Below are 12,500 nucleotides of genomic sequence, written 5' to 3' on the forward strand. Positions count from 1 at the left end.
TGGGGAATGAGGTTTTTTTAGACATGCAAGCATAAGTATGGAGGGGGTGGCGAATGGTTTTTTTTAGACATGCAAGCATAAGTATGTAGGGGTGGGGAATGGGTTTTTTTTAGACATGCAAGCATAAGTATAGAGGGGGTGGGAAATGGTTTTTTTAGACATGCAAGCATAAGTATATAGGGGGTGGGAATGGGTTTTTTTTAGACATGCAAACATAAGTATAGAGGGGGTGGGGAATGGGTTTTTTTTAGACATGCAAACATAAGTATAGAGGGGGTGGGGAATGGGTTTTTTTTAGACATGCAAACATAAGTATAGAGGGGGTGGGGAATAGGTTTTTTTTAGACATGCAAACATAAGTATAGAGGGGTGGGGAATGGGTTTTTTTAGACATGCAAACATAAGTATAGAGGGGGGGGGAATGGGGTTTTTTAGACATGCAAACATAAGTATAGAGGGGTGGGGAATGGGTTTTTAGACATGCAAGCATAAGTGTGGAGGGGGTGGGGAATGGGTTTTTTTAGACATGCAAGCATAAGTATGGAGGGGTGGGGAATGGGTTTTTTTAGACATGCAAGCATAAGTATGGAGGGGGTGGGGAATGGGTTTTTTTTAGACATGCAAACATAAGTATGGAGGGGGTGGGGAATGGGTTTTTTTAGACATGCAAGCATAAGTATGGAGGGGGTGGGGAATGGGTTTTTTTTAGACATGCAAACATAAGTATGGAGGGGGTGGGGAATGGGTTTTTAGACATGCAAGCATAAGTATGGAGGGGTGGGGAATGGGTTTTTTTTAGACATGCAAACATAAGTATGGAGGGGGTGGGAATGGGTTTTTTTAGACATGCAAGCATAAGTATGGAGGGGGTGGGGAATGGGTTTTTTTAGACATGCAAGCATAAGTATGGAGGGGGGGGAATGGTGTTTTTTGGGGGTTTTGCATTAACTCCCCCGCCCACGAGAATAACTAGATGCAGAGTTGCGGATGGGAAAAGAGGTCGAGGCTTCCAGAGAAGGCGGCATGTGAAAGAAAAATCGCCAAGGAGCGAGACAGCGTAGGAGGAGACCAAGGTATAAATATCTCACACCGGTAATATAAAGGGAGGATGTTGGCATTAAGCCAGAGCAAGGCCTGGAAGTCCAAAATGTCGTTCCCGGAGGGTCACAAGTCCTGATATCAGCCTATAAAACAGATCTCCGCCTTCAGGATGCGCGGCGAGGCCGGTCCCGCTGCCCTTTTTAGCTTGGGACCGGGAACATTGCTGGGAATTTTTGTTAACGATTCCTAGAGGAATGTTTCTCTCTCTCTCTCTCTCTCTCTCTCTCTCTCTCTCTCTCTCTCTCTCTCTCTCTCTCTCTCTCTCTCTCAAAGAAACAAACTTGAGCATAACTTTGGATCTTCCGAAAAACTCAGTGACTTTTGTTTTTATTGTGGACATTATTAAGATAATGTAAATATTATTATTATTATTATTATTATTATTATTATTATTATTAGCACACCCAAATTTGTTGGCGTGTGCCTTAAATTCTTTCGCCAGCAATTTTGTAACAAAGTATTTTCATCATTATAATTTACTAATGACGGGTTACCAGGGGTTGATCCAATATTAATATCGCCAGATGTTTACAGAATGGTCAACATCATGAAATTCATTTGTTAACTAAAGGTTTAGTAACCCGGGTTCGCTGGTTAAGGTTAATCCGCCCTTATAGCAACTTGGGCCCTTGTTAAAATGCGACCTGTATGTGTAGTAAGGTTGTAGGGGAAATAAATGGTATGTAGGGGAAATAAATGGTACACTATATTCTTATACATTATTACTAACAACGCAAATAGCTAAGTTCCCACAACGTTTGCGGTCAAGTTAGGTTCGATTAGGTTACAGTAGGTCTTTTAAGCGTTGTTATTTTCCTTGTGCAAAACCAAATAAATTTGAATGCTTGGATCAAAACTAGCATATAACACGAAATAAATAATTCATTATCTCTTCCTACACAGAAGATACAGTACATGTTATTTTTAACTGCATTTTATGCTATTTATATTCACTTTATTCTGATTTTCTCTTATCGCAAATGGGCATTCTGTTCTGCGAACTCTTGCTGTAAAAGTTAATGTCTTTTGGCGTGTTCAGCATGATTGTGATCACATTTTGAATAATAATAATAATAATAATAATAATAATAATAATAATAATAATAATAATGGCATTATTTTACCGTGATTGCAAAACTGGTGCAACATGTCCACAGTAATATAGGCGCAAATGTATCTGATATCCAGCGGTGGTAAAGAACAACGAAGAGTAAGCCAGCTTTAACTGCGCTACGACTTTCACAAGGAGTATCCGATATATTAAGCCGTACTTTGGGAGCTGTATGAAAGCTTATTAGCAATTCAGAAGAACTGTTTTTTTTTTATTGTTATTCCTAACATGCAACCATTCACTGTTCTTGGGTTTAATTTGTTCAGTGATACTGAAAAGGCAAGGCGATTAAGTTGGGGAATTTACCATGTGCAAGACATAATATGTATATGTATATTATATATATACATATATATATATTTAGAGATGTATGTATGTATGTTTATATATATGTGTGTGTGTGTGTGTGTGTTTGTATCTTATAGTCGAATTAAATTTCCCTCCTATTGTAAATAATACAGCATTATTTACAACCACGGTAAAATAATGCCACTATTATTATTATAATTATTATTATTATTATTATTATTATTATTATTATTATTATTATTATTTCACAAAAGCTCTAATATTCCATTGAGAGACAAAAATGTACATTTACCTGCATGTAATACATTACAACTGTTTGAAATATGGACCATAATAGCTAAGAGCTTTCGAAAGCTTCCGGATAAGTAGTTTTTAACTTTTGGTTTAGATATTTGTATTGCATTACAAGCACGATTTTTTTTCTGATAATATTAATGGTAATGAAATGTTACTGGAAGATCTGGATTCTAGGGGACGTTGCAATTGGGGAGAACTCAATCACCCTACTTCTCCTTTAATTGATTTTTTTTTTTTTTCATCAGCCATGAGTGTTTCAGTGAGCCCCATACTGTATCGTTTATCTTTTAAGCGAAATAACTCAGTTATCTGTCCCTTTTAAATAAAGATAACTCTCCAGAGTTCTGAGGAATTACTTGTGTCCTTATCTCCAGTGTATATGTATACCTTAACAACTACGTATAATGTGATAATTTCATATAATTGCACAAGAAGCCGTACTAAGCCCAGTATTGATGAGAATGTATTACACATCGCATGTAATTGCATAAATGCTACCTTTTGCAATTCGTCCTTGTAATAATGTTATATGATACGGTATAATTAATTCACTCTGTGTTTGGGTATAATTTGTTGGTAATGTACTTTAAACAGTTTGAGTACTTGCATTTTGTTAAAGCGTAGAATTGTTACACAGAGGAAAATAAGACTGGAATATATTTCTGTATGAAAGTAAACAGTGAATAATATGTGTGTATATATATATTTACATATATATATATATATATATATATATATATATATATATATATATATATATATATATATATATAACATGATTTGTATATATATGTGTGCGTGTTTGCATATATGTATATAGATCATTTCCTTCTGAGTATGTTAATTTCATTTTTTTTATTTTTTCCAACAGAAGGAACGCCCATGGCAACAACTGCTCGCTGATTTAGGTATGTAAAATTCATTAAAATGAAGCGATCTGTTGATGAATACATTATTTCTTTTTATTGCGTTAATGGGATTTTGCGCACACATGCACAGATTATATATATATACATATATATATATATATATATATATATATATATATATATATATATATATATATATATATATATATATATATATATATATATATTATATATATATATATATATATATATATATATATATATATATATATATATGCATCCATATACATATATATGTATATGTATATGTATATATCCATATACATATATACGTATGTGTGTATATGTATATATATACATATATATATATAGATATATATACATATATGTATTCATATATTTATGTTCATATGTATACAATATATGTATATATATACAGATATAGATATATATACATATATGTATTCATATATTTATGTTCATATGTATACAATATAATTCTTCTAGGAATAGAATTCAGTTCGTTCCCAACATAAAATTGCTGAAAGTTTTTTAATGGTAGAGTTGTTACCGTCGTAAATACTTGAAATATTTTTAAACTTTTCTGTAATGTTTTAGAGATATATATATATAAGTTTTGAATACAAAACTTTTAAAAACTACAGTACTTAATTCGTCGAATTTAGATCAATTTCACGAAAATGACGTCAGGAAAACGTTATCCAAGACATACGGGGCACTGTTACTACAGTATGGTAAACGTAAAGTAGACGGCAGCACAAAGATATCGTTTATTAATAGAAATGGGTGTATATAATCCTTTGATTCCCGAGTGGCTAGTACTAAACACGGCGTCCCTAGGAGCTTCCGCCATGTTTAGTACTAGCATCTCGGAGTAGTGACGCGTAGATAACAAGCCAAAGTAGCACCAGATCAACTCTATGGTGCATTATTCTACGAGGACAGCTGGCGAATTTGAAATTTAGTTTTCCACTATATTGCTTCCTGCAATATGAATAGTAAGACATAACCTATAGCTGTTAGCACCTTTAATCAGGCATGTACGGCAATCTAGAAATCTGATAAAATATTCTTTACATAAGTATGTGCTACTTAATTGCTTAATCATCTAAGGAAGTGTAATGTGCTCGAAAATATTGATGTAACGCAAGCAATATTTCGTTCATTACGTCGTTGAATTTTTAATTCCTTCCTCTCTAACTTTAGTTCCATTGGTCTCTACATTATATATATATATATATATATATATATATATATATATATATATATATATATATATATATATGTGTGTGTGTGTGTGTGTGTGTGTGTGTGTGTGTGTGTGTGTATGGGCGTGTGAGAGAGGAGGGAATTAGAAATTCATACATACATACATATACACAAATATATATAAATATATATATATATATATATATATATATATATATATATATATATATATATATGTATGTATGTATGTGTGTATGTATGTATGTATGTGTGAGTGTGCGTGCGTGCGCTTATATGTATACACTTCAAGAAGGTGCAGTCAGCTGCAGAGTGGGAGCAGAAGCTGAATGGTACAGTAATTGACTTCTGTTGGTAGGGTCATGGCTTGTACCTGACCTACGGCCATCCAGTCTTCCTGGTATATATATATGTATTTATATATGTGTGTGTATACTGTTATACACACACACACACACACACACATATATATATATATATATATATATATATATATATATATATATATATATATATATATATAGTTATTTATATATTTATTTATGTGTGTGTGGAGGTAATAATCAACAAGTAACAGGAACATAAGATAAAGTGCATAAGCAGTTTTTACAAAATACGCGTAATAATGGGATTTTCTGTTTATATTACCGTAGCTGACAGTAAAACTCTGATAACCTGTATAGGTACTAAGATTATTGGAAATATACACCTAAGAGAAACAATAAAAAAAAAATGCTGAAAATCTTTCAATATCTTACATTTGCAACGTTTCGGTCGGTGCTTCCAAGGTATTTGACGTTTAAATCACCCTCTTTTCGTCCATCAAGCCAAAAGTATTGATATATAGATACACATCTTATCCTTCCCTAGCCTTAAAATGGCATTGCCAGACCCACCCTTCCCAGACATAATCATATTAGAATCATCATCATTCTCAGGCGGACTTCCCCTCTGGGCCGTTTATTGTAGTTAGCCCTCTCATGGCCTCTGTTTTCTTTATTGTTGCAGCAGTGCTGTCTCCAACTCAAGGCTAACGTCGGAGTGTTGACTTTTTAACTCCTGCGCTGTAAGGTTTTTGAAACGGTAAATTTTAATTTTTGGGTGCATTAAGAATTTATAGATGTTCATAAGTCCTGAAGGATTCTTGACAAGTCATTTATACTAATGGGATAATATCCAGTTTTTATTTAGTAATGCGTATAATATTACAGAAGCTGATAATTAATGTTTGCTAACATTGATTGTATGTATTTTTCGTATGTCTGTGTCCTTCCCATACCGTGGTGCATCTGTTTAATATATAGATATATATATATATATACTGTATTTATACATATGTGTGTGTTAATATATATGTGTATATATATACATATATATACATTATATAAATATATGTGCATATAATAATATATACACGTGTATATATATGTATATATATATATATATATATCTGTCTACATATATCTGTTTTACTATATAAATATGTATATATATATATATATATATATATATATACGTAAACATATATAACTCATATATATATATATCCTCGAATAAAAATCAGGAGCTTTGATATAGTGATTGGTGACCATAGCGGTCGGTTTCGTTTCGGAAGTTATTTTTTTCCCCTCTTAAAACAAAGTTGGGGTGAAATTATTGTTTTCATCAAAGTCTGCCTCTCGTTTCTTCATCTGTCTTTTCGACAGTCTGTTCACGAGGAATCACTAAACGGCATCTTAGGATTTTAACGAATATGGACTAAGCCATTCTACACACACACACACACACATTCATAAATTATATATATATATATATATATATATATATATATATATATATATATATATATATATATATATATATATATATATAATATATATATATATATATATATATAAATGTAAGTATGTTTGTATGTATGTATGAGTGTGTGTATAAAGTACCTTAGCCTGTATTCTTTAAAATCCATCCATATATATATATATATATATATATATATATATATATATATATATATATATATATATATATATATATATATATATATATATATAAATTATATACACATACATACATATATACATAGATACACAATGATGAATTCGATGGCTGTTGTATTGCTCTTGCAATTGTTATACATGCATGCTAAGCTGTGGATTGTGAGCCTCTTGTATTAATTGTTCACTTAATTGGCCAGTGATGGTTCTCGTGGCAGAAACAATAATAACTGAAATTCCTTCGACAGCTTCTGGCGCAAAAGGAAGATTTTTCCTGAGACTTCTTCATATAATTCATGGCTTCCAAAAATCATGAAACCTGAACTTAACTTTAATGAGGTCACTAGAATCAATGATGTCATCTGCACATTATAAGCTAGTGCTTTGTATGTAAATTCTGTAAATGATCCCATAAGAAATGAAAACGTATTATTATTATTATTATTATTATTATTATTATTATTATTATTATTATTATTATTATTATTATTGGAGAAACATATGTATAGTTATGTATATGTACATATATTTAAAGACAAATCTGTACAGAGAGCTTTCGGGAAACTGTTCGGACAGATTCCCGAAAGCTCGCTGTACAGATTTATCTTTAAATATATGTACATATACGTAACTGTTGTGGATTTGTTTCTCCATTTCAAGACTCATGCTACTATGAGTATTTTTTTTATTTATTATTATTATTATTATTATTATTATTATTATTATTATTATTATTATTATTATTATTATTATTATTATTGATGATAATAAAATTATGGACAAATTTTAAGGATTCAGGAGAACAATTCATTAATTGTCAGAATAACTTTCTTGAGAATATGTTCTTTATGTGATTAGCACATGAATCAACATAAAGCGACAAAAATGTGATGTATAATACAGGACAAAATAAATGATGACACGTGACGCTTTAAAGCAGTGTTGCTGCCTATCTATAAACAATGAGCGCCAATGTTATAACTGTCAATAACAGCGCTAAGGGCTCTCTCCCATTTGATTCTCTGTCGCTTTACTCCTTTGTATTCAACCATTATTCCACAGATTGTTATGTCCCTCTCTGCGGTTCTGATTGTGTCCTCTCCGACACCGGTAGAAGCGCTCTGAAGCACGCTACACACGCTTCCTTTCTCTGACCTCAAATGGTTTGAATGTCATCTGTGACCTCAGTGATTTAAATGTCATGACCCGTTCCCAGTTGCCAAGGCTATTATCTGGGTCAATTAAAAATGATGCCTCGGCCCTTATTGACCTATTAATCTGGCCCAGTCTGTTTTCGACTTTCTTCGCACATTTTCAGCATCCGGCCAAACAGCCTTCATCACGCGACCTCTGGCGGTGCATTGCATCACATGGCTCATTTCTCATCCCCTCTATCCCTTCTCATCACCTCACTCTCATCCCCTTTCATAAACCATCAACAATCTCCCCGCCGAGGCCTCCCTTGTACTGCCGTCCCCCGATCACGTCCCCGTGGCCTGACATCAATCACTTTCTGTTTACCAACCTGGTATCCGAAGGGTCGAGTTCACTCATGAAATATTCGAAACCGGCGCTGGATCGCCCGATGGGGTGTTCTGTTAGAGGCACAGGCCCAGCTGTTATTTTTATTTTCATTTTCTTTTTTTTACACCATCTTTGAGGGCGGAGGCGTTTTGGTGGATTTCGTTTGCAAGTCATCGGAATTTCAAAATATGTTTGAGGTCCAGTGCCAAGTTTCCGCCCACTAAAGCCAGTGTTGGAGTTGCTGTTCTTAGCTCCAAAGAACTAATTATGAATGGAGAAAGCTTTGTAGACGAGCAGATGGATTGTATGCCTGGCATTCTTTCGCGTGTGTGCTTGTGCCTACCTGTTTCCCACATCCTTATTTTCTCGGGGAGGTCTTCTTTTTCCAGCCTTCTTGTTCAGATGTCTGGTTTAAGCGCCTTTTTCTCCATCCCTGAGGATTCCCACCGGATATTTGGCCCCGTTCTTGGAATACAGGATTTTTCAGCCGAGATACGGGATCTCTCTCTCTCTCTCTCTCTCTCTCTCTCTCTCTCTCTCTCTCTCTCTCTCTCTCTCTCTGATATGGATAGTTCGTCTCTGTATCAGGGATAAAGACTGCTTGATTGACAAACATCTCTACATTGTACGTGTGTGTGATTCTTAAGACTTCTGTGAGAGTGGATGTTTAATTATTTCTGTTTCTTGGCTTCAGACAGATATCATCATTAAAATTTTTCCGGAGATGTAGGTTATAACAAAGGATTTCGAGCGACTAAACGGAGTGAGATACATAGGCTCTGCATAATAGTATTTGAGTTTGCGTGTTTGGTGTGTGTGTGTATATATATATATATATATATATATATATATATATATATATATATATATATATATATATATATATATATATATATATATATATCTGTGTGTGTCTGTGTAAGCATTAATTGATATACTCAAGAAGCTGTATGGGCATTTTGGTAGAGAAATTAGAATAAAAACCAGAAGCCTTGGGAAGAAAAGAAATAAAGTTTGTGAATCCGCTTTTCAACGGCTGTGTGACAATTTTAAGACAATGGGGCTGCGGTATGTTGTGGAAGTGAACTTAAGACGGAGTAGGGACGTAAAGCGACAATTGCTATTATGAAAGTGAAGTTTATTTAAGGATATTTGTGTGGGTGAGTAACTGGGCTGTTGATAAACTGGAACCAAGACCAGAGTGTTTTGTATAAGAGTTATAAACAATATTCTGTAAATGAAGTTGATTTATGCTGTTAATGAAGTATGAAAATCCATGATTTTTTTTTTACATCCTCATGATAAAGTTTATTGGGCACGTTATAGCCATACTATTGTACATCAGAATTTTTGTATAACGAAAATATGTCAGTAAATAATGGGCGGGTTAGATTTTAAAAATAGAGTTTTAGAAAAAAGAAAATTTTGTGAAAGTGAGTGAGTGAAAGTTTGACCATGCACAGTATTCGTGCAGAACCGAGTATGTTAGTTTCTACCACCTGGTCTCTTCTTTCTTTTTCAAGTTGCTTACTCGAGAAGGCCAATTAAGTAATCTAATTAATACATAACTACGTGAACGTAAATGTCTGTTAATTCAAGCGGTGCAGTGAGGGGAAGTAACTGTACATCTGTAGCAATGATATATTCATGTATACTCATACGAAATGAAATTTTTGGGCAGTAGGAAAAAACAACATCAGGTTAATTTTTCATCAGGCAGCGAAATTTAAGCCGCAATTTGTTGTAAGTGAAGAAATAAAAAAAAAAAGAGAAATATGTTGAATTTCAACCCTTGGAAGTGTCAGTCCCCTAAAGGGAGCACCAGTAATTTTATTTTTTAAGAAGACTGATGCTATTCCTCCATGAGGATAGGGGTCTTGCCCTTACTAGTTTTGGTTGCAAATTTGAGAGCTAAATTAGATACTAGGACGTTGATGATCTTCCTAGGTATGTCAAACCTAGAGAACTCCAAGGGTGGTCCCATTGACATTCCATCAACTAACTTTGAAGGAAAAGGTCTCCTGGGATGAGAGGAAAAGGTCACCATTATGCAGATCATCAACTTCTCCTTCAGCAAATTTTACAGGAATCAGTAGTGGGCCCTGCCAGATCTGTAGGCTGTATTCAAGATGGTCTCCAACAATGTGAAAAACTGGTGAACAGGTTCTGTGGTTTTAAGGATGTCAGTGAATTCAATAGTGGACTCCAAACAGGAAGGGGCTAAGATGTTATGTAATGCTTAACCCATCCTATATGTAAGCAATATTCAGCCCTTTAATTGCTGACCACCGGGAATTTGACATCCTACTGCAGGCTATTAGTTCTGGTTACAATGCTACCTGATTTTTCTACCAGTGTTTCCATCACCTTCTACATTAGTCTATGGAAATTAGTCATGTTGCTCAACACATATTTGTCTCTTTTCTTGATGAAATATACAGTAATCCACCATTTTTCCATGCCAGTTTTGCCCTCCGTGTCCCATAATTCCTTGGTGGCTCCCTGGAAGGATTTTTTCGAGATCTTTTTGGAGAATGCGGTGCATTATAAACCTGCACCACTGACCTTGTCCTCCTGTTGGAGCTTTTAAAAGGGATCAGCGAGTATCTCATTTTCAATCCTGTTTACTTGAGGATGGGACTTCCTTATGTGGTGGTGCCCAAGCTCAAATTGTCTCCTTGAGGTTGATTTCTGCCAGAGTGTGGTAGATGGCTTGATGTTCCTAACGGGACTGCTATGAATTATAAATAATTAGTTTTTCTGCACGTCGTGTTGTCAGTACATGTTGATGTCTTTGTTTAACATTTTCTAGGAAGTTCGTATTTCCCTGCAGGGTTTCTGTGGTTGTAGCAGAGTATTCTTCCGTTAGTTGCCCTTTGTCTTGATTCATCTAAAGTAGTCATGCTGTCATCCCCTTATCTTTGAAGTAGAGTAGCCTCTCCACATACGTACAGGTGAGACTCATTTCCTATCGTTCTGAAATAAAATGTTTTGACCGTTTTTCACATAGGCAATTTTTTGTGAATGCTGATCCTTAAGGCTTAAGGAAGAACGGATTGTCATAATGTTGCTACATTTTTTTTGTTATATAATAATTACTGTTTCAGCCATAAACTCGTGTGTATCATCAGGATGATTAATTTAAATTAACTTAGCTTATTCCAGCGTGAATATGGTAAGAGGCCTTTTGTGTACGTGTGGACTCAGAAACCAGGACGATGAAAAGAAATTACGCTGCTTAAGTGGTGACTGGTGCAGCTGTAGGGGGAAAAATAAAGAATTAAAAGTTGAAAAAGTGAAAAGAGGCAAAGAATTATGTTTGGGTGGGTCACATTTGGGCAACATGCCACTAAGCTATACAAGAGTGGGTTTTTTGGGTCTGGCGAGAGTCCCGAGGGCTTACAATAGACTTCCCCCTGATGGACAAAGAGCATAGTCTGAGGGCACCTTGCTTTTCAACTTAAGGTGCCACAGTTCGATGCTCATCAATTCACAATCACCAACCGCACATAGTTATCTTCCCCAAAGGACAGACATTGGCACAAGGGAGAATTGATTGAGCAGCATAGTAAATACTGTAGTTTTATAATAAAGCAAATGACAAAAAAAAAAAAATATATATATATATATATATATATATATATATATATATATATATATATATATATATATATATATATATATATATATTAGATTAAAAATAATTTTATAATTTGCCAAAATTAATTTAAGTTTTGTCCAACCTTTTGATCTTGCTTTAGTTTAAGTTTATTAATAAGCTATTATCGTTTATCGTACATTTAAGTTCTTTTTTAGTTTGCTGAACTCTGTTTGAGTCGTATGATTTTGCAGTCTTTTGTCTTTCTTAAGCGTTTTGTTTATCACCTTCTCCTCCGGTACTAGTGAACTACTGAAGTGTCTTATTAACGATCGTTGTTTTTCTCTCCTATGAGCTGTGTTGACTCTAGTGAAAGGCTTGTTCGTAAGGGTGGTGATACGAGACAAAGTTAGTTCGAGTTCCACCTCTCTGATTGACGCTTTGCC

The 12,500-nt window shown here is 34.2% G+C and overlaps 1 protein-coding gene across 8 annotated transcripts in view; it reads left to right on the top strand.

Moving 5' to 3' along the window:
* The window catches only part of LOC136837493 (uncharacterized), a 1,465,013-nt gene that overhangs the window by 442,388 nt on the left and 1,010,125 nt on the right, over window positions 1-12,500 (top strand). For all 8 annotated transcript variants that reach the window (XM_067102285.1, XM_067102289.1, XM_067102292.1 and 5 more), the window contains one exon: window positions 3,690-3,726. The gene's annotated coding sequence lies outside the window, so the exon portion shown is untranslated. The remainder of the gene's footprint in view (window positions 1-3,689; window positions 3,727-12,500) is intronic.

Source organism: Macrobrachium rosenbergii, chromosome 59 (genome assembly GCF_040412425.1).
Source record: "Macrobrachium rosenbergii isolate ZJJX-2024 chromosome 59, ASM4041242v1, whole genome shotgun sequence".
In the NCBI taxonomy this organism is placed as follows: domain Eukaryota; kingdom Metazoa; phylum Arthropoda; class Malacostraca; order Decapoda; family Palaemonidae; genus Macrobrachium; species Macrobrachium rosenbergii.